Genomic DNA, 19,113 nt, shown 5'->3' with positions numbered 1-19,113 from the left:
TGGAAGGTCTGCAACTCCTTAAATAAGAGAGGTCTGAGACTGGAGACTTCTTGTTTGGAAGACAGGGGAGCTGTTTCTTAAGACTTCCCAGAACGAAAGCAGCCCCTGACAGGAAACTGATCTGAGGGCTCCAGAATAATCTATCCAGAGGTGATTATTACAGTGTTCCCTGCCAAGTCAGTGCCACGGCCAATCTCAGAAGCCATTTTTCATACTGCTTTCAGTCATCTCGGCGCAATGCAAGTGGCAGCAATCGCTTGGGGTGAGCAATGGAAAAAGGCTGTTTGCCACAGGGTGAGGCTGTTGTTGTTGCTACCTTTAATTTGCTCCAAAGCACCGCATGGGATTGATGTCATGACTTGGGTCCAGATAGGACTAAGACCCCAGAGGGATGTGAGTGGTGTCAGAAATGGCTACGAGAGCAGAATAGACAGTCCTGGGATTGGATTCAAGCCATTCTACCTGATCATGCCGGTCATTTAACCCAGTTTTAGTGAATGAAAGAGAAAATCTGGCCTGATGCATCTCCAGGGCACAGCATATAGCAGGTGCTGACTGTCCCTAGTCAGCGTGGCTCTGAACATCCTTTTTCTTCTTTCTAAAATGCAGACAAGACCCCTTTTGTAGAGTGATTTGGTGGAAATTGACTGGCCGTCCCCAGTAAATGATAAATGTCATGTGAGGGTCTTCCAGGAAATTTTCATGTTGTAGGTTATGTTTTCTAAAGGTGGACATGACAGACCATGTCTCTTATCCCATATATTCTAGTCGCTGGGTGCTTTCCAATCAAGTGGCAGAGTCTGATGTGTCCTCTGAATCTAAATGGGCCCAGCATCATTTAGCATCGTTTCAGTTTCAGTTTGTTAATTCTAGGGACAAAAGAAGCTTCACTATACAAGGCAATGTCATGAAAACTAACTCTCCTTCCCCCGGGAGCCAATTGACCATAGTTCCTCAGTTAGAAAAAAGTGGGGGCTTGTGAACCCCTTTAAGCTCTATGAAGAATGTTGACTCTGCAGGCAGCCTCTCTGTTGTGAGTTCATAATTATGGTAGTCCTGTCATATACAGTGACACTCCTCCCTGATGTCTGGCTCTTACATTTTGTCCCCTCTTCTGCAATGGTCCCTGAGTCTTGGAGTGTGTGTGTGTGTGTGTGTGAGAGAGAGAGAGAGAGAGAGAGAGAGAGAGAGAGAGAGAGAGAGAGAGGCACAGAGAGAGGGAGGCCCAGAGAGAGAGAGGCCCAGAGAGAGAGAGGGAGGGGAGGGGGAGGGGAAGGGAGAGAGATGCCCCAGTTGTGTCGAGTATTCTATTGACACTTATTCTCTATACTTGAAGAGGGTGGCTCTTGTTGGGCTGACGACACTCCAGCAGAATGCACCAAACCCAGGAATATATTAGTAGCAGAAGTAGACTTGATTGGTTATAAGAAAAGAAAAAAAAAGGAAGCCATGAAGCTGAGAGGGTAGGGAGGTGGGGGCTGGACCTAGGAGGGGCTGGGGAAGAAATGGGGCTGAACATAATTAAAATGTATGATGTGAAATTCTCAAAGAATAATATATATGCGCAAAACAAAACCAGATGAAAGCAATGCAGCTTGGTGGTGGAAATAAACCTCACGTGCCTTGTGCAAACTAAGCATATGCCCTGCTATTGAGCTACAACTCCATGTTTACCTAGCCTAATAGGTAGGCAGGCAGCTTTGTCTAGCATGCAGGCACTTGACTGGCTTGCGGCTGCCATCCTAAGAGGAAGCCCGCTCTACTCTGTGGGAAGGGGCCAGAGACAGGAATTCCATATGTTCCATTCTTACTGCTCAATAGTTGCTGCTTGAACGGCAACCTCATGACGCATGGAAACTAGAGCCATTCAGCCAAATCCTTCCCAACTCCTGACTCACACGACCATGGGGTACAATGTCATAGCAAAGAGGAAAAGCGCTAACACAGTTGTCAACCAAGCCACTTTGGCTTAAAAACCATTAATATTAAACAGTCTTTAAAATTGCATGTGAATGTATTAGCATTTAAATAATCTTAAATAGTAGTATCTTTGTCACTACATCCACACTCCTTCCTGGTTGCACATCTTCTTCAACTGACATACCCTTTTGTCTAGTTTGTATCTAAGCTGTCTTTAATTTAAAGGTATTACCGAAGGCTACCTCCTCCAGGATGCTTCCCCAGATAACCATAGTGCTTTGGGCAATTTACTTGGTCTCCTTTTCCATTGAGCACCTAGACTTTGAGAACAGTATCTATGCTGGAAGATGCTGCCTTTGGGATACAAATACTTCGGGAAGTAAATGTTTTGCAGGGCATTTGTGGGTATTTCTTTTTTTTTTTTTTTTTTTTTTTTTTGAGACAGGGTTCCTCTGTATAACCCTGGCTGTTCTGGAACTCACTTTTTTAGACCAGGCTGGGCCTCGATCTCAGAAATCCACCTGCCTCTGCCTCCCAAGTGCTGGGATTAAAGGCGTGCGCCACCACACCCGGTGGGTATTTCATTCTTTGGTTTAGGGTTTAGAAACCGGGGTCAGGGGGCTGGTGAGATGGCTCAGCAGGTAAGAGCACCCGACTGCTCTTCCGAAGGTCCGGAGTTCAAATCCCAGCAACCACATGGTGGCTCACAACCATCCGTAACGAGATCTGACTCCCTCTTCTGGAGTGTCTGAAGACAGCTACAGTGGACTTACTTAAATAATAAATAAATCTTAAAAAAAAAAAAAAAAAAAAAAAGAAACCGGGGTCAGCTTTTATATTTTCTTAAGCTCATTCTTACAGTAATTTCTGCCACCTGATTATTTCAGACTTCTGCTCTAGTCCTCAAATGAGTCTGTTCTAGTTTATTTCAGAATGTTTTGGGCCTTAGCATGCCAATGAGGAACCAGGTGAAATCTGTTCAGAAACCAAATTTCATATAATACTAGTTAGGAAATATCCAAGTACATCAAGGACAGGAGCTGCACATGCACACCAAGCAAATATAGATAATGAACTCAAGTGAAGTGGAAATATAATCTTCCCCATGTCTGTCCTCAGGGAAAGCAGCATAGCCCAGTGCTCAGGCCTTGGAACCATGTAGGGCCAGCACTAACACCTTAGCTGTGTGTGCTCTGATAGCCTTATGCGCCTAAGGGGGAAAATAAATAATGCTTAGGTCTTAGGATTACCACAAATCATTATGTCAAATAGTAGCATCTTAACAACTAGGGAGAGAGAGAGAGAGAGAGAGAGAGAGAGAGAGAGAGAGAGAGAGAGAGAGAGAGAGAGAGAGAGGGAGAGGGAGAGAGAAGGAGAGAGAGACAGAGACGGAGACAGAGACAGAGAGGAGACACATCTCCACACCATACTCCAATCACCAGAAAGGGTTTTGCTACCCAGGTCTTAGAGCATCCTTTTTTTGTTTGTTTGTTTTTTGTTTTTTGTTTTTGTTTGTTTTTGCCTAGCTGTACTTCCCTCTGTTCTGATACCTGATCCTCTAATGTCCCTTATCACTGCATTTCTCAACTTTTATGCAAATGCCACAGTCTCGACGGATTGTCTTAAAGAATATGATAAATCTGAGCTGCCTGCTCCAATTCATCCATTTCCTCTCATTCTTGACAGTCTGACTCACCATCTCCGAGTGGCCATGCTGTTTTAGGGTAGCAAGTCCTTTCTCACTAAAGAAAGGGAGCCAACCAGTTCTGAGCTCAGCATCTCAATGGGCCAACAGAAATAGCCCCACATTTCAGTGGTCACTCACACAGTTGAATGTATATTCATTTACTCAGTCAGTCACTGGTTATTTTCAACTTACCATGTATATGCAGGCCCTGGACATACAGACATGAATTAAATGGATATGGTTTCTGTTCTCATAAAGTTTTCAGAGTTGTGTCAAGTAACTGTCATGCCATCACACAGCCCTGGTATAAGGGTAGCCTTTATATTTTAAAAGATTCATCTTGTTTTGTATATGTATAAGATGTGTGTGTGTGTGTGTGTGTGTGTGTGTCTGTGTATGGGCATGTGTTTATGTGTGTATGTGTTGGTGTATATATATATATATATATATATATATATATATATATATATATGTTTGTGTGTGTATATGCGTTTGTGTATGTGTTGGTATTTATATGTGTTTGTGTGTGTATATGTTGCTATGCATATGTTTTTGTGTATATATTTATATGTATGTGAGTTGTTATGTAAGTATTTGTATGTGAATGTGCCGGTATGTGCATATTATGTGTTTGTGTGCTGGTGTGTGTTTGTGTGTGTGAATGTGTATGTGTATACATGTGTGTAGGCATATAGAGGCCAGCAAGTTCCTCAGAAATGTTGCAGCTGGGGTTACAGGTGGTTGTGAACTGCTGGTTGGTTGTGGGGTGCTTTCTTCTTTTCTCTTCTCTATTGACTTACATCTTGAGCATTGGCTTGTGTCTGAAGCTCTCTCTGGGCCTTACTCTTTCCCATAGGAGCTTCTGACCCTCGAATGCATCTGTCTAGTTTCCTCTTTTATACCAGTGGCCATTTCTCTGGTCTACACTTGAAGCCTCTCTCACTAGAACTATCACAATAACCTCGTTGGCTTTCTAGCTGCAAAACCTTCCTCTTTATTTTCCAGAATGCCACATGAATCATCTTTTTATAATCGAGCTAGTGTGTGACAGCCTTTTCACAGCTTGTATTCCTTCAGTGTGACATAACATCCAAATCATTCGACCCTGGTGGCTCATCCTGACCCTGCACACTCCTCCTGCTCATCTCGAATGGCATCTGTGCTTTGTGCTAAGTTTTCTGCTATTAAAGTTGACCTAACATTTTATATAGTTTTAATGTTTCCCCCCATCCACCTTCCCATCAGTCAAGACTGTTCCCCTATTTGTTTTCTTCTGTGGTTTCCCCCAGTGCAGGCTCCTTAGAACACTGATCTTATAAAACGTTCTGTTGCAGAAATGGAGTCTCTGATCAGTGGTTCTGGGTGACATCATTGGGCCTGCCAGTTTCCCACCTCACCCTAGAGATTTCACGCTCTTTAGCAGTTCAAATGCTCCGAGAAGTCCTGCAACCAATGAGCTGCGTTAACTCTGCTTATGTCTCCCAATGTCTCCTAAACATCAGAGCCCCACCTCTGCTTGGAATCTCAGAGTCTAACTATACTACATTAGAAAATATTAATCTATTCAAATCTTCTTCATTCATACTTCCTAGCTCATTTGTTCATTATTCACGGGCTTGACAATTATTTACTTAGAACCAAGATTGAGAGAAAATTCTCATCTAAAACCAAGACAAACATGTTCTTTACTGTCATGGAATCTACAGTTTCAACCCAGTCCCAGACAAGTTGACTTGTAGTGAATGACACAGTGCCTAGAGATCGATGAGTGTGTGTGAGTGTGTGAGTGTGAGTGTGTGTGTGTGTGTGTGTGTGTGTGTGTGTGTGTGTATTGGGTGGTGGGAGGCTTCCTGGAGGAAGTGGCTTTGTGCACTTGAGGGTTGATAGGAATTACTAGGTGGAAGTCAAGGGCAGAAAGGAAAAGTCATATGTGCCACATTCGCAGCTTATACTAAGGCACTGGAAACAGAGAGTGAGAATATCTCAGGGACACTTAGAAGTCCTGTGCCACTGGGCAGCAGACCATCCTTAGAGCAGTGCAGTGATTCCCAGCCTTCCTGTGAGCCTCATGTTGTGGTGATCTCCCCTAAGATTCCGTTCATTATTACTTCATAACTCTCTTTTTTTGCTTCTGTCACAAATCATAGTGTAGTTATCTGTGTTTTGCTATGGTCTTTTGTTTGTTTGTTTTGTTTGGTTTTGGTTTTGGTTTTTCGAGACAGGGTTTCTCTGTATAGCCCTGGCTGTCCTGGAACTCACTTTGTAGACCAGGCTGTCTATGAGCTCAGAAATATGCCGGTCTTAGACAACCTTGCGAAAAAGTCATGTGACTTCCCGGGGGTCACGACCCATAGGTTGAGAACCACCCCGTTAGCGCTTTCAGGCAGGTGCGTTTCAAAATGTTCTGAGAATCCTTGCTTCGGAGGTTTTCTGGAATGTTGTCTTCTTTATTTCTCTTGTCCCTACTCTTTCCTTCCCATCTCTGTACCACCTAGCTTGCTAAGCCGATGCACAAAAATAAACCTTTGAACACTGTAGCAATCTGATCAGACCCGTTCATTTATGGAAGTGATGGGTCTTTTGAGGCACAGAACCACACGCTCCCGTTTCTAGCTTTCCTGACAAGGACAAAGTAAATAAATTTATTCTTAAAGAGCTTTACCATTGAAGATATTTATATTGTAGACAATGTTTTAATTTTTAAAATTTATTTTTGAATGGAAGAATTAAAAATATAGATATGTAATCATGAATGGAGAGGGTTTTGTTTGTTTTTTTTTGTTGTTTTAAACTAACCAGGGTGTTATTTAATTCTCCCTAACATACATATTTTCCATTCTTAGGCAGATCTTGTCAAGCAGTAAATAGCGACCCCAGAGATTGAGCTAAAGGCTGAGAATCCGTCCTCTCTGGGAGAGAGAAGCTGGGCCCAGGGTCTCTCTCTGCAGACACTGGGCTGGGGTCCTGCCCTCTGTGGTTGCTTTCCTTCTCAGGCATTGTTTTTTGAGCCCTTTCCTTCCTTGGCTGCTGGCTGGTAACTGAAGAGCCGCCGCCCCTTTTGTCATCAGTAGATCACAGGGTTATGCCTCTTAATTAAGGGAGGCAAGCAATATGGTGCGAACACGTGATTGCTCCCAATTAATCCCACACAGAGTTGGGAAAAGTTAACAATCCGTATAATGACCTGGGAGCTAAACATGCAGAACTTCGGTACTTTGTGCATCATCATTTTCTGTGGCCCTAGAAAAAACTCAACAGCAAGATGCCAAAAAGGGTCTCCACAGGGTTAGCATTTTGTCTAAACTCCGCCCCACAGTTACCTGGCAACAGCCAGGTAGCCTGACTCACTATAAAAGGGGATGTTTGCCCCCTCCTCTCTCCTCTCTCTCTCTCTCTTCCTCCTGCCTTTTTGCTCGGTGTCTGTCCTCCCTCCCCCCTCATTCCCACCCCTCCTCTCTCCACGTGCTCATGGCCGGCCTCTACTCCCCTTCTCTCTCTCTCTCTCTCTCTCTCTCTCTCTCTCTCTCTCTCACACACACACACACCCTCTTAACACCCCTCCCCATGCCCAGAATAAACTCTATTCTATACTATACCATTGTATGGCTGGTCCCTGGGGGAAGGGGATGCCTCAGCATGGGCCCACGGAGGCATCCCCTTCCCCCATAACTCACCACACATCCACCAAAACATATTCCTTCTCTCTCTATTTTTTTTATAAACACATCACACAGAGTCACGGTGGCGTACACTCTCAGCTATAACCTCAGATAGATCAGAGATTCACCTGGACCACTCAGACCCTGCCAGTTTTCCAGACATTTTACAACCTCTGTGAATCTTCACATCTTGAAAACTGTCCATTTAACCGTGGGGAGGGGGCGATTGTTTTCTTGGATGTACTGTTGCCAATTCATACATGAGTGGAAACAAACTGCACAGTCTAATTTCATTATTGACGAGTTTCAAAACGCTTCCGCAAGGAGTATCCTGCAGATCCATGATCCATCCGCCTAAGGATGTCCCAGTGAAGATCTTACTCTAGGATGAGAGGATCTGGCTTGTGCTAAAAGACACATAGTTTTCATTTTAGCATGTTAGGCACATAGAGCCATGCTGTCCCCTACACTTCTGGCTAGATACCAGCTGTGCTATCAGATTAGAGACAATGGGCCCTAAGAAATTGCAATTTCCTCTGGAGGCTCATGCTGGGGGAAGGAAAGGGGTGATGGTCGTTGCCAATCAGAGGAGAGAGTTATAGTCCAGAGTTTCCTCGATTCTGACAATTTGATAGACAGTTAGGATGCTCCTAGATTTTGCAAGTAAAAGCTGCTGTAAGCACCTGATTTAAGTCTCTTTGAATCTCTGCCAAGGAGGGGAACTGCTGCCTGGCTCTATTCTCTGTTTCATTTTTCAGGGAAGGAGTAAGAAGTAATAATTTTTAAAAAAATCATTAAATATCACCAGGACTCTGCAGAGGTAGAAAGTGTCTGGGAGAGAAACCTTGCATCAGAGAAAGCCTGTTAGAGCTCTGTGTGCCTGTGCATCTTCAGGATAGGTTCCGTAGATGATCCGGGAGGGCTCACTGTTCCAACGGCCCATAATCTGCCTCCTGCAGCCGACCCAGGAAGATGCACACATGCACAGTTCAGCCACTTAGCAACCCAAGAGTTGCTGAGGGACCAACTGCCTGAGAACTCTGCTCTTGCAGGCCCAGGCTGTCTGCATGTTGTGAATTCTAGACTGACTCTGCTCAGCCACTGTCAAGTGGTCTTAACTACATATAGTACTTCTTGGGCTTGTTCTCCTGTCACTGAGGACATCTAAAGGGTAAAACTATTACAGGGGGGCGTTCCCGAGTTCAAAACAAACCTCTTACAACTGCGTGACTTAAGATGTTCATCCTTTAACACTGAACGACGGAGAGCAGCTTTGCAGTTTCCATGCTGCCATGCTGGACCCTGAGCTCTTAAATCACGTCAGGCACATCCACGTGGCAAGGATTATCACGTAATTGGTCTAAAGCGTTTGCAGTGGTTGTGTTGTTGATGTGCAATCAGAACTGATGCAGCGGGGTGTGCTTCTGCTGCCGCGTGGTGGGGCAGGTGCTGCTAAGGTTTTATTTAAAAGTTCGGTTAATTATAACTTAAACTAACGGCAGGGGAGATGAGTCAGTGACTTGTCTTTCTTTCTCTACCCCACACCCACAGCATTTCCTTTCTTAAAGCACTTACCCAGCGGGTGAGGTGTTACTCTGGGTCCCCAGAAAAAGAACATGGGGCTTGTTCACACATAGTATGTTCACACATGGTGCCAGGCAGGTGATTGCCACCGAGATTCTTTGTGAAGTGGAAGGCAGTTCCTCCCTTCAGTCTATGGTTGAAACCAACAGGAAGCAGCTCTGTGTGGGGGAAGAAGATCTAGGCAAGAAAGCTGGATTCGAACCCACCGCTGCCAATGACAGGTTGTGGAGAGAGGCTACTTCGGTGCACAGTGCCTGTAATCTTTTCAACCTGTGGGTCTTGACCCCTTGAGGGGGGATCGCACGACCCTTTCACAGGGGTCACCTAAACCCATCAGAAAACACAGATATTTACATTATAATGCATGATAGTAGCAAACTTTCAGTGACGAAGCAGCAGTGAAAATCATTTCATGGTTGGGGGTCACAACAGTACAAGGAATTGTATTAAAGGGTCGCAGGATTAGGAAGGTTGAGAACCACTGCTCTAAGGGAAGAGGTCTGCTACCCAGTGGCACAGGATTTCTAAGTGTCCCTAGGGCATTTTCAAGAACTGTCTGTTTTCAGGGCCGTAGTCCAAGCTGTGGATGCTACACGTACCACTTTCCCTTTTCATCCTTGACTTCCATCTACCAACTCCCATCACTCCCCAGGTCTCTACATGAAGCCACTTCCTCCAGGAGGCCCCACCCTTAAGCCCTCATCCATCTCTCTTACTTCGGTTTGGATAAATGCTCTCTTAGCCCACATGCATCTCTGAGATGCACCTTTGCTTGATAGGAGCTGACGTGGAGGAGCGGGGTTTAATGGAAACCGATGAGCCACTGCTTTCTTCCCATTGTCGAGAGCCAAGGCTCAGTCTTGGATTCTGATGGGATCTCACCAGAGAGGAAAAGAACGGTGGAGGGAGAGAACACAAAGCCAGACTTTCTATGCTGGGTTATCTAAGGCAATCTCTCCTGAGAGGACAGAGGAGCCCAATGACGGCTGAATTACAGGCTCTGTGACTACAGTTTTTGGAGTCTACTCATTATCCTTAGAGTAGGGAGGGATGACGGATCTTAAAACCTGGTAGGCTTGGTTTTGTTCCAATTTGAGTTGGCCACACAGAGAAGTATCTATGCACTCTATTCTCATCTTTACTACATAACGATGAAAGTATGGACCTGATACAGATATAGGAATCGTCCCAGCAGTTTGATTTGTAACAGTTAAAGCTGGAAACAGCCTCAGTGTCTCCCAACAGGTAAGTGGATAGTTGACAACAGTATACTGCCACATCACTCAGTGATGGAAATGAAGTCATTTTCTCAGAAACAATATGGAGAAATCAGAGAATAACCCCGTGGAATGGCAGGACCCCCTTCACACACCCACACACCCACACACACACACTTAGCACACACCCTCCAGAACACTATTTCTATAGAATCGTAAAAACTGTTGGGCTTGGTAGTGCAGGTCTATGATCCCAGCTACGGGGGGAGGGGGATGGGGATGTCTGAGGTCAGAGGATCACAAGTTCAAGGCCAGCTTGGATTTGGGTCAGCCTAGGCAACTCAGTGAGATCCTGTCTCAAAGAAAGAGTGGGGCTGGGAATACACTTGCTTAACAAGTGAAAGGCCCTGGGTTCAAATCTCAGTGCTTCAAAACTTGAAAGGAAGAAGGAAGAAAGGAAGGAAGGAAGAAAGAGCAAGAAAGAAAAGTGCAGGCTAATTTACAGCAACAGAAAGAAGAGTGGTTGCTAGGAGCAGAGGATGTTGGGAAGACACTGGGATGGATTAGAGGAGGCAGGGAAGATTCTTTGGGGATGGAGCCTATGTCTATTACCTTGATGAGGAGAGTGATTTTCATGGACCTATCCATCAGACATTCTCAAATCGTGTGCTGCAAATGCATACTATTTATGATATGCCCAAATGCAGCCATTTCAAACCTATACAAAATTCCGAAGCGGATTGGAACTAAGACTGGGCATCAGCCTGTACTAGCTGTGTACACTTTGATGACTTAGAAACATAATAACATCTACCCCAGGAAGCCGCTATGAAGATTAAAAAGCTGAATGTTCAACAGTATCAACCTCTGTGAGTGTGCCCTCGGAACCCAGAGAAGGGATTCCATGTTCGCTTTTACACTGTTTTGTTCGAACACAAGTCGAGCTCACACGTTTATTTAAGAGACGACGAAGCAGCTCATACAATAAGCTCTTAGGTTTCTTCTTGGCACCTGAGGTAGGAGCAGTTTCCTGGCTGCAGTTTTAAAAAGCTGTCCCTCTCCTATTTACAGGAGTTGCTATTTATTGTCATCTTTTACAACACCACTGTTTGATATGCCATGATCTACTTAATATGTTTAACCCGTGTCCCTCCACTGGCATAGAAGTCCCGTGACTCATTCATTGTAATAACAAAACTACTTGAAACAAAGCTACTTGACAACTGTTGGTTCGCTGCTGAACCAAGGAATGTCTTCATGACATCCGTCTGTGATGGATGTCATCACCCATGTGATGTCTGTGTGGATGGTGATGTGGTCCTAGGTACCCAGAGTTACTGATGCTGGCATTGCTGGGATGGTGTTACTGATGGTGCAAATGCTTGTTGCTTCAGGCACTTCACTGTAGTAATGCAGAACTGACTCCTAGACATATACGGGTCTTGTTTTTTGTTTGTTTGTTTGTTTGTTTTCTTTTCTTTGTTGGTTTTTGTTTGTTTGTTTGTTTGTTTTTCGAGACAGGGTTGCCCTGTACAGCCCCTGGGAGATGGAGGCCGAAGGATGGCAAATTAGAGAGGCCAGCATGGGATACATAAAGAGCCCCGTTTCCTGAAACACTGCGTACGAGGGGCTTTTGACAAACTAGTTAAGCCTGCTCTTGGCTGCCTGACTGCTGGCTGCCTTTGCATTTGTTAGGTTTTACATTTTTTATTTCATTATTACTTTTACATACAGTTTTATGCATGCTGGAGATTGAACCCAGGATTTCATGCTTGCCAGGCAAGTTCCCTGTCCACTGAGCTACCTCTCTGTCCCCATCACTTGTTACCTTTCTGAATTCAGGAGTCAAGATTCAACATGAACTTCTAGTATCCTAGCACTAATAAAGCCTCTCTCATCTCATACTTCATCATCTCATACTTCTCATCTCATGCTTCTCTCCCTATCTGCAGAACATTGGTTCCAGAAAACCCCTGTGCAGACCAAATCCATGAGTGCCCAAGTCCTTACACAAAGTGGTGTGGTCCTCATATATACCTTGTGTATACTTCCAGTCATCTCTGCATCACCTACACCATTTATTACAATGGGAATGTCACATGAATAATGGCTCTAGTGTGTGGTTAGAGAATAAGGACAAGAAACATGCGAAGGAAAGTGTGTGCATGGCGAGTCATTTGCTGCCCAGGAATTCTGTCCATGCAGAGCGAGTTGCTTCATGGCAGCAGAATACTTGGTTGGAGAAGGCTAGCTGTCCTTGTTATCTGGCCTCAAGGTGATATTTGTTTCTACTCATCCAAGCAGTCCTCAGAGTCCCTGTCTGGCTCTTGTGTTCTTTTTAATGATTCATTTCCTGGGAGAGAGACTAGGGAAGAAGCTATTGTCCTTCCATAGCTATTGAAGGACAGGTATAGTTAGCAGTAAAGACACACAACTGCCCTTAGAGCATCACAAATCAAAGCAATGAGCACTGAATACTGGTGTAATTGTTTGAGGACATATTCTGGGCCTTGTGTCATTTCTCTTTCTATTCATGTGTTCCCAACAGAGGTGCACCACACACACACACACACACACACACACACACACACACACACACACACACACACACACATTCATGACCCATCCAAAGGGAGGGTTTGAGTGTTTATCCAATAGATTGAAAGTCATTCACTTGCAATGCTTGGGCAGTAAAATATTTTATCTACAAAGCAGAAATGCAAACAAAATTTAAAGATCATAGCCACGATGATGACTCAAAAGACACTGTCATGCGTATCACTATCTTCAAACAATGAGTGCCACAAAGGTGATTAAAGAGAATTAAAACAATGATTTTTGAAAAGCTAGAAAGAAGGAGCAATCTCAGTGGGTGCAGATGAGTTAGAAACTATCCAAGACTATCACAGGGAACCTGGGTGTTGTGAATGAAGCCAAGATGACAGAGCCACAGGGTCTAAGGGTTGGCTGTGCATAAACTGTCCTCAGAACAAGGTGGAAGTGGCAGCGGGTGAAGTGAGATGACTGAAGGGCAGTGAATCATTGGTTCTTGAGATTTGTGTCAAGGCTGAGAATCACTGTTGCCTTGGGGTCTTGGGTGAAGGCAGCTGTCTCCTGGAGTCTTTCCCATGGAGGGTTCATGAACCTCCTGAGGATGGCGTCTTAGAGCATGTGCCTCCCATGCCTAGAGAATGTTACAACTGTGGAGCCTACGGGTGATGTGTTTGAATGCCTGGGATCCGTGGAGTTAGGTGCGGCAAAGCAGAGAGCGTGGGAGAGCTTCCAGTCATCTGGCTTAGCACACAAGTACCCAAAGGAGGTGGAGGTGCTCAGCAAGAAGTGAGGTTAGCTGGAAACTACCCTCCTTCTGACCAGTTGGGGAAACTGAGGAATGGGTCACTGGACACCACCTCTTACATCTGCTGTTTGTCCTTCTAAGTCAGTCCTTTCACCAGCTGTGCACTAGCCGTGAGCCACCATGGCGGTAAGATGGAAGGTTTGAAAGTGGGACATAGATTCCTGGGCAGAGTTTCCAGAGATGTGCTCAAATCAGGCTGCACACTGGAGTCATCTGTAAGTCTCTAAAGATGACCATTGCTCTGCCCTTAACATCAGGCATTTCAGCTGGTGGAGCCCTTGCTCGAATCCTTTGCTCCCCACCTCTTTTTCTTTATGATCCTTCCACTCACCTTCAGTGTTACCCTTGCTCCTACCTTGAAAGATGGGCACATCAACTTTACTCCTTCCAAGCATCTTTGCCTCCATATATCCTGGAATGTCACACCGATCTCCCTCCGGAGCTATCCGGCTCCTCATCTGCCTCACCCGTTCCACTGTGCTCTTTGTGTAGAATATAGGGCAGAGCTTTAGCCATCCCCAGCTCCTACCACAGTGCCCAGCACATAGGACAACCTCAGCGTTCATGGTGTGTGTGTGTGTGTGTGTGTGTGTGTGTGTGTGTGTGTGTGTGTGTGAATGAGAGAACCAGTGGGTACATGGATGAGTGGAACTGAAGTTTATCAAATGAGTTGTAAATGCTCCTGAACTCTGAAGAAGAAGCGGTTGGTCTATCAGGGCTGGAACAGGCTCTGGGGAAAACCAAAAGTTAAAGGGTTCAGAATTTATAAATGAAGACCCATTGCTGCCCTGCTCTAGATTTTCGAATGATGAGAAATGTTGAGCTTCATTTTAGGCCAATTTTGTTAGTAGAGAATGAGATAGATGTTGGTGGACCAGGGATGTGTAGGGGTTCCTTTAAGCAACCTTATAGAAGGACTGTGTTGTTTTAACACACTTAGGAAAGACAGCTTTGGGGATAATGCCTTCCCTGCTCCTGTGGCAGATGAGAGCTGCTCATTCACCAACAAGTTTGCTTTGTCTCTTGCTCAGGGTGTGCAAGAACTCTGAGGTTGTGTGTGTGTGTGTGTGTGTGTGTGTGTGTGTGAAAGATAAGGTATGTGGCTGACACATTATTTTGAAGTGATGGATCGCTCTTCATGTGAGTCAGCAGAGGGTCTTGAGAGTTGACACAGAGCTTTCTGTGACATAGACCATTTGCCAACACTTTGGCCAGGGCTCACATCTGGTAAGAGAGAGATAATGCTGGTGGCAAGGGGCAGAAATAGAGATGCCCGCAAGCAGCAGAGGGAGACTTTGCCCTCTGAAATCCGAGTGGCATTGACCTGCAGGGAGGACCATTTGTTCTAAGTCATTGGTTCTCAACCTTCCTAATGCTGTGAACCTTTACATAGTTCCTCCTGTTGTAGTGACCCCCCCCCTTTGTTGCTACCCAATAACTGTAATTTTGATACTACTATGGATTGCAATGGAAAGATCCGATATGCTGCACGGTCTTAGGTGACACCTTTGGAAAGGTTGCATGACTCCAAAAGAGTCCTGACCCACAGGCTGAGAAACTCTGCTCTAAGTCTCAGGAAACATTAAGTGGGGGGTGGGGACTGGCTTCACTGTCCCTGCAAGGAAAGCTACCTTCTTCGTGGTGGTGGATAGGTTATGCCTCTGTATGCTCACAGTTACACTGCTTTTTGTAAAAACACACTGGAGCCTCACTGTCTTATGGCTCAGGCTTTTATCACCATTGGCTGCCAAGTTCTCTTTTGTGCGAGGTGTAGGGCCGTGGTCAATATCATGATTCCTGTTCTGTTTGCTGTGATATTGAAGGGCTCAGGCTCTGCGATGAGACAGACCTGGATTCAGATCCTGAATGTGTGAATTTAAGCAAGTAAGTGAGCTTGACGTCTCACCCTCTTCCCATTCTATCAAATGGAAGCATACTGGCATGTTGTCTATAGACTTGCGACCCCTAAGTGAAGTTATCCATGCAAAACATGTAACCTAAAGGATTAAACATGTTGATATCATTATTGTGCTCTGAATCTTCTATAATGTACACTCTTTGCAAGCTTGTATAAGAGACTTCATTAGGCCTTAAAGGAATAAAGATAGAGAAATCAGGTTACCCAATCCTTATGGCCTAGAAAGGCAGTTGTTCTGAACTGAAGCCCTTTTGACTGTGGGTCACCCTTACTTCACTCTTACTCCACATTGTACCTAGATGCTTTCTCTGTTAGTAGCCTGGAGTTTAGATCCTTGTCTTCTTGGCTAGGTGTCTTTGCCCAGTGAGCAGTCTTAATAACTGTGTGTAATGATCATTTGCAACACGAGTTGTGCCAGCAGCATTGACAAAATTGTGGTGATGGCATTTGGGTTCTAGAAAAGTCATTGCCTTTTCAGAGAGAGGATGCCTACCAAGCCAGATGGAAGGAATACCTAAATCAGGTTCAATAGAGAAACCACTAAAGTAAGAAACGCTATGGAATTTGACTCTTCTGGTCCATAGCATTTGAACGAGGACACACGTATTAGTGTGGGGTTTTTAGAGGCAGTGCCTGGATCTGTACTTTTGATGGTATATTCCTCAGCCAAGGCCATCATGAGATGAGTGAGCAATCTTGTGTTTGGATTGAATGTACTCGGTTCTTGTTCCTTCTATCCTTCCTGTTACTACATGGGGAGCAGAGCTTCTTTATTTGGGACACTCAAGGCACCAAGGACATGAATAAAGGAGCAACAGGAGCTGAGAACACTGAAGTTAACACATGGAGCTCAGCTAGGAGAAACGCTTGGATGCTGCTCTCTGAGTGTGTGAGCATGGCTCTCTGCACCACCCCCTGCTCTCTGAATCCTCAAACTAAGCTCTTAGGTGACTGTAGGGAGCTTTGCTTTACTCTCTAGGAGTGCTGATGGCCCTGCATGGGTTAATCCCACACCTTTGATTTATGTTCCCTAGGCTACAGCACCATTTACCTGCAAAGAGCCTCATCGTTTGTACAACTCTGTATTCCTGTGAGTATTTTAAAAGCAATCTCTTATTCAATCCTCTTACCTTTATAAAGTAAACACTGGGATGTCATTATTCCCATCTTACAGAAATAAAATGCTATGGGAAGGTTATGATTCAGTTCCTAAGTTCTTCGTCTTGGCTTGACCTCTTTCAGCTAGATTATACTTCTTGCCTTGGCTGAGTTGGAGGCCGGTGTAAATTAGTGAGGCTTGAGAGGAGGGGCTGGCATAGCAAGAGACCCCTGCAGGCGTGTGTTTGGTGAAAGTGGTTCTCTAGGATGTGCTTGCTGGCTCTTACCATGTACATGAACTATGGCATTGTGTGAAACCAATTCTAGCTAGCAACCTGGTGGACTCTTGAGCAGCTACTATGTGTCAGTAATTACACATAGTAAATACACTACTGTGTAATTAAGTCCCCCATGGAAACCCTCAGTAGCTTTATCTTCCTTTATATGCTGGCATATTAGAACTCAAAGTGACCACTCAAGAACAGTTGCCAGACAGCTAGTAATGGGGAGTCAGAATTTGAAATGTACCAATGTGTCTATGTGTACTATGGCCTCTGATGACAATGTAGTGAAACAGGAAGGACAAAACACCTTAGATCCTAAAACTATAGATTCAATACACACATTCTGATACAGACACAGACACACACACAGACACAGACACAGACACCCCCCCCCACACACACACATACACACATATACACACGGGGACAGATACACACAGAGACAGACACACACACAGAGACACACACAGGCATATGCATAAACACATAGAGAAAGATACAGAGGCTCCCTTCTTCCAATTTGGAGGCTAAAGACTGAACCTAAGGCCTTGGGTATGCTAGGTAAGCATTTTACCTCGAACCAAGTTACCCAAGTCGTCTTCGAATTTATCTTCCTGTCTTGGCCATTGCCACATAGCTGGATCACACCCCAGGCCTGGCTTTAACGGTTCCATCCTGTGGTGCTCCATACATGGCTCTCAAGTAAATGACTGTTTCCAGGGTTCGTCCCATGCTCAGCCAACACTCAGTCGTAGCTTCAGTTATTGTTCTTAATGGGTGTCATTAATACACATTTGCAAGACTTGGAAGTCAATATTACTTGTGCAGTAAGACAGTACTTCAAATAATTCTGTTGAATGTATATAACATTTCCCTCAGTAGTTCAATCACACAACTATGAAGATCTGGAGTCATCTGGATTCTAATTTTGTCATTCAATAAATGTGGAAAACAGGTCTTTAAGGGAGAGTCTTCTGTGAAGCCATATTGTCAAGGAGACACAAAGCTAGAAACTGGGACCCACAGATTCCAGCTACCAGTCCACTGATCCCCAAACTTCAACTGCCTGTATTCAGTAGTGAGGCCTCTGGACTCTGGATGATTTCTGGGTCCCCAAATTTGTAAAAAAGAACAGTTAGGTACAACCTCTTAGGGAAACATTCTTCTCACTCTTGTTTATGAGTCTCCTATTTCGCAGCCTTGTTCTGAGGCCTTGTTTGAGGGCAGTTTGATAATGGTAGACCACTTTCATTGGAATTCGGCAACTTACTAATATATAGATAAAAATCGATTTTACCATCACATTCTGCCTTCGTCCTTAAATGTCTCTGGCAGGGAAAATAGAAACAGGAAGATAGGAAAAAGCTTGATGATGAATGGATTACCATTAATTAAAAGATAATGAAAGCCACTCATTTGCATCTTTGTGAATCAGAGTTTCTGGCACTCATGGGTTTGGAAGAGTTCTTAATCTTAATCGGCTCTCTTAACCCGATGTGTGACTGAAACGGAAGATGGAAGCGACTTAAATTTCATAATAAACGACAGGGGTGTGAAATGTTTGAGGTAACTGTAGAATAGTGATTTGGGACTATCTATAATTTGCTGGGGACTTTTACCCATTCCTAGGATCAAATGTTTTATCATTCTGTGTCCTTATTGTCATGTAAATTGGGGATGGAACAGAAGAAACCAGTTTAGTTATCCCGCCCTCTTTTTCCTTTGAGACAGAGTTTCATGTCCTTTAAGATAGCATTCAACTCACTGTATATAAGGGTGAATTTCTGGTCTCCCACCCCAACTCCCAAGTGCTGGGATCACAGGCATGTGCTGCCAGGCCCACTAGTTACTCTCCCAGTCTCCCCTCCTGGGCTCATACTTATTAATCTCATTAGGATACTTCCAGGCAATATTTGAGCAGATCTGTATCTGTGAACAATCATGGTATCAGTAATAATGATGCCAGCATTTCTTGGGTTAGTTATGGATTTTAGAGGAAATGCATGCCAGCGATCTTGCTGTCCCTATTCTACAAGGCAATATTCTTGAAGATGAGAAAATTGCCTATAACTGAGGTCAGAAGGTGACTTGCCAGTGTCTTATAGGCAATGCAGTATGGACTATGAATGAACACAGTTCCCTATAGCAACAAACCCTTGCTTTGTCTTTTGTACTTAAGAATTTTTTATAGGACAGGACTCTATGAATACAAATAAATGATATAATAGACATTGGAGTCTCTCCTTAGATGATCACAATTGGAGCACACATTATAACATGCTACACTTAATTTTCATACGTAATATTATAGCTTAAAGATTTTAATTTCCCAGCGATGGCAGTGAGGAATGGGAGACAGGACCCGTTTCATAAGAAAGTTAGTTCCAA

General features: G+C 44.4%; 1 protein-coding gene across 5 annotated transcripts in view; it reads right to left on the bottom strand.

Annotated features, from left to right (window-relative positions):
- The window catches only part of Phactr1 (phosphatase and actin regulator 1), a 458,153-nt gene that overhangs the window by 277,445 nt on the left and 161,595 nt on the right, over nucleotides 1-19,113 (bottom strand). The gene's annotated exons all lie outside the window — the stretch shown is intronic.

The sequence above is a fragment of the Mus musculus genome, chromosome 13 (assembly GCF_000001635.26).
Source record: "Mus musculus strain C57BL/6J chromosome 13, GRCm38.p6 C57BL/6J".
NCBI classification, from domain to species: domain Eukaryota; kingdom Metazoa; phylum Chordata; class Mammalia; order Rodentia; family Muridae; genus Mus; species Mus musculus.
The sequence above is the reverse complement of the archived record's forward strand: the minus strand, read 5'-3'. Positions and strand labels throughout refer to the sequence as shown.